The sequence below is a fragment of the Pinus tabuliformis genome, chromosome 2_1, assembly GCF_031772625.1.
Source record: "Pinus tabuliformis cultivar Carrire ecotype Pingquan chromosome 2_1, CPIR1, whole genome shotgun sequence".
Lineage (NCBI taxonomy): Eukaryota > Viridiplantae > Streptophyta > Pinopsida > Pinales > Pinaceae > Pinus > Pinus tabuliformis.
The window spans coordinates 816618679-816623411 of NC_142299.1; positions in this window are offsets into that span (position 1 = coordinate 816618679).

A 4733-nucleotide genomic window follows, 5' to 3' on the forward strand; every position below is an offset into this window, starting at 1 on the left:
CGAGACAAAATATTGTTTTCAAGAAATGAAATGATTACTGAATCAGTAGCCTGCCTAGTGGGAATCGCCTCAATCCATTTGGTAAAGTAATATGTCACTATGAGGATCCACTTATGTTGCGCTGAAGAAGTAGGATGAATCTCGCCAATGAAGTCCAAACCCCACTACTAAAAAGGAGCACTTACTTCGATTGGCTTAAGCAGTAAAGGCTGCAATTTTCTTCTACCTTGAAAAATCTGACATTCATGGTAGCTTGTAACAGTTTTGTACACATAAGAAAAAAGGGTTGGCCAATAATATCCCGCTCTCAGAATTTTGTTGGCTTTTGTCTTCCAGAAAAGATGACCTCCACAATCTCCCTTGTGAAAGTCTTCCATAACCTATTTTGCCTCTTCTTCAACTAAACAATTGAGCAAGACCCCGTTGGGATCTTTCCAATAGAGTTCATTATTCATGATACAAAACTTGGCAGATTTTAATTTCAGGGTCCTACTTTTATTCTTAGCCATTCCAGGTGGTGGTGACATATTTTGGAGCACATGCATAATGTCCGAATACCAAGGAGAAAGGAGAAAAATTTCTGATACCTGAGCAAGTGAACTTTCTTCATCTTCCTCAAACATAGCAGCAATGAGATTATTGTCCAAGGCATGCAAATTTGACTCAGCCATCAGTTTTTCCAGCCCCTGTCCTTTGATGAGCTTTGTTGGTTTGATCTCCACGTCATACTCCAACAAGGTAGCAATCCATTTGCCTCTTCTCCCTTTTGGATCTATTTGCACCAAGACATGTTTAACCGCAGCATTAGGGACATAAGCAAGGATGTGGGAATGAAGAATATAAACTCGAAAAACTTTCAATGCCTTTTCAAATAAAGAGCTTGCTTTTCAATAATATTATGCTTTAAAGCTGCATCTCTTATCGTTTTGTTGAAAAAAGCAATTGGTTTCTCGAGCTAGTCCCTTTTCTGCATCAAGACCACTGCCATAGTATGATCCGAGGAAAATGGAAACAAAATGAAATCTTGAGTATAGTCTGGGCTGATCAAAACTGGAGCTGAAGAAAGGGCCAATTTCACTAAATTGAAGGACTTTATTGCTTCCTCAGTCCACTTCACTACACTATCCTTCTTGTGCATGTTTGTGATTTCCCTTAAATGTTCTGCAAGATTGGGCACAAAGCGACGTAAGAAATTCATCTTACCTTTGAATGATTGGATCTCCTTTTTACTCTGAGGAAAATCAATTTGCTGAATGGCTTCCACTCAAGCTAGATCAATACAGATGCCATCCTTTGATATAATATGACCGAGAAGCTTGCCTTCATCCATGGAAAATAGACACTTCTTTGGATTGAGAGATATACCATATCTTCTACACCGCTGAAATACAATCTTCAAATGATAAAGGTGCTCTTCATCTGAATTAGAAAAAACTATTAAGTCATCAAAATAAATGACTAAAAATACATCTTTTTCATTAGCAAATGCGATATCCATGGCCTGCTGAAAGGTCGCACTATCATTCTTCAATCCGAAAGACATTTTGGCATAATGGAAAGTTCCCCACGGAGTAGTGAATGTTGTTTTATCTCTTTCATCCTCATGGACCAAAATTTGGTTATAACCAGAATAACCATCGAGTAGCGATATGCGAGATGCTCCAACTACTCGCTGAAGTATGTGATCCATCTTGGGCAATGGATAGTGATCTTTTAAAGATAATTTATTCAGATTTATAAAATCAATACATAATCGAATCTCACCTATTTTCTTGCGCATGGGCACCAAATTTGAAATCTAATCTGAAAATCTTATGGGGATGATCATACCAGCTTTGTACAATCGCTTCACTTCCTTCTCTATTGAGGGCAGCAGCTTTGGATTTATTCTTCTTAACTTTTGTCGAAAGGGCTTATGGTTTGGCTTGATCAGGATTATATGTTGGATTATGCTCGTATCATATGCCTTCAAATCTGAATAATCCCATGTAAAAACATCGATAAATGAAGATAATAAACTGATATACTTTGCTTTTACCTGTGGAGGCAATGCCTTTGATAACTTGACCATTCTAGGATTTTTTGTTGATCCAATGTTCACATCTTCAACTCCTTTCTTGATCAAGATTTTCGAGCTACATCATCTTGATCAAACAACTCCTCTAAAGGTATTAGACCTTTAAGAATGATATTGTCTTTGAGCTACAAAAATTCCATCTGATTGACTTCTATGTCTTCTTCACCATTGTCATACTCCCCATCAATAGAAGTGTCTTTGAATTTACCTTCATTTTGCAGAAATTCATTGATCTCTTTGTCATCTTGAAACACCTGCCAATACCTTTGATTGTCAGGAATAGCCAGGAGATGTTTCACATCGATTTCAAACTTGTTGTTTGAATTCATCAGAATTTTCAAATTACTTGCTGCTATTGCGAGTGAATCTGCAATGACATTCTGAACACGAGGGACACACGTCAAAGTGTAATCTGAAAATAATCTTAAGATGTCTAATACCGCATTGTGGTAGGCCCGCATTTGAGGATGCTTAGCTTGGTACTCCCCTTTTACTTGCTTGATAACCAACTCGGAGTCACCATAGACTGAAATTCGTTTGGCATTTAACTTTCTAAGGATTTTCAAACCAGCAATTAAAGCCTCATATTCAGCCTCATTATTTGAACAGTCAAAAGCCAATTTATATGAACAGACCCATAGATTGCTTAGCACCTTGTTTGGGGAGAAAACAGGGCTATGTATCCAAATTCCAATTCCAACACCTTCTCTTCCTACCACACCATCAAAATCCATGCTCCACAAGCCAGCTTCGTCCTCTTCCAAATGCTGAAACTTTGTTTGCTCTTTAACTTTTTCATGTTGTCCTTCATTATTTTTCTACTATCAAAAGGTTGATTGCTTAGCAGTACTATCAAGCCTTTGTCTTTCTTTCTTCAAGGCTTCTCTGAAATTTTTAGTGATCTCTGGAATGTCTTCTACTTCAACTACTTGGCTATTTACATCATTAAAACTATCGGAATATAGAACAAATGGTTTTAAATCAGTATGTACATAATTGATTGGATGATTTACCGGTTTCTCCTTGCTAGTGATCATGTACTTCATCTTTTGCTCCAAGTATAATTTTCTCATCTGACCGAACACAAGAATAGTAGCATAGGAGAAATCAAGTTGCAATGTCCCTTTGAGTTTTGCTCCCCAAGATCTGGAAAGAAGCATGCCAAATCTAGGAGGAGTATCCGCCACTACCACATCCATCAAAACATTTTTCGCTGGAATCTGATCCAAACTGACCATCAAATCTTTAATAAGACCAATGCATCTCACTCTACCAGAATCAAAAGAATTAAGGTCATAATATTTTCTAGTGATATCCAAACCCAATTTCTCCATGATTTCCTTAGGCATGAGATTATGAGAGGTTCTGGAATCAAACATAGTGTTATGTAACACATAGTCATGCACCCTAAGGCTGATATAAAAAGGAGCTACACCACTATCTTAAGATTGACCCTCTAACGCCGGACCAAAGATCAACTGAGGTTGATCATCCTCCACATTTACCATATCAGATAATGGATCTAAATTCAAAATTTTAGACACCTGACCTTTATAGTTGCTATTCTTCATTAACTCTGTCAAAGGAATAGATACTTTTAACTTAGCAATTTTATTTTCTAAGATAAAACTGATGTTTTCTCTACCTCCTTAGCTGAAACATCCTTCTTTTCAGTTTTCTCTTTTGGTATATTTGGCTGATTTGATCTTTCATTTGCTGATGGCGTTTTGCTAGTGGTAGGATCAGTTGTCTCTTTTCCCTTTTTCTGCACTATGGGTGGATCATTCTTTGGTGCGGTCGCCTCCTTTCTTTTCTGAATTGGATTAATGGGTACATCTCTACTCCTAAGTGAATATTGTCGCTGCTGGGCTATCAAAGCATCAGACTCTTCTTCAAGAGCTGTTTCATATGCTAAGATGAAATTTTCATTCCTTTGTATAACTGGGCTCTCTGAATACTCCTCATCTTTAGTGATAAAAATTGGCATATCATCAGGTGTAAACAAATGATTCTCTTCTCCAATTATGTTCTCCTCATTATCTGATTCTGGACCATGTACAAAATTCTGTTGTAAGGGTGTCTTTACTTGCTGCTATGCTGCTTGGTCTTGTGCTCGTTGCTCTCTTAGCTTGATTCTGAATTGAGGTTGTTGCTGTCCACAAAAGTTAGGATTTCTGACTTGTCTTTCAGGATTATCGGCAATTGTGAGCCTATCAAACATCTTTTCAGGTTTACGGAGCACTTGATCTGAAGTGGAAGTCTCTTCTTTTATTGTTACCTTCTTTTCAGCCTTTATTCTAGCTCTCTTGGCAAGCAAATTTGCTTCAACGCTGACTGCAATTTTCTGCATGTCCTCCAAAGTAGCCGGATCTCTTTCTCTTAATTGATAGGCCATATCAGGATCAAAACCATCTGGAAACATAATCAAGTCTAACCCCATAGGTGGCTTTATATCAGCATGAATTGCATTGTAAACAGTATTGAATCTAACACAATAATCTTGGACACTTTCCCCAACATTCCTCTTGATGTTTTCATATTCAGAAATAATTTGAAGAGGGTTCTTTTTTACCTCCCAGTGATCCAAAAATTGTCTTTGAAGTGCCTCCAATGAGTTGACTATTCTAGCCAGCAATGCTCTAAACCATTTTCTGAC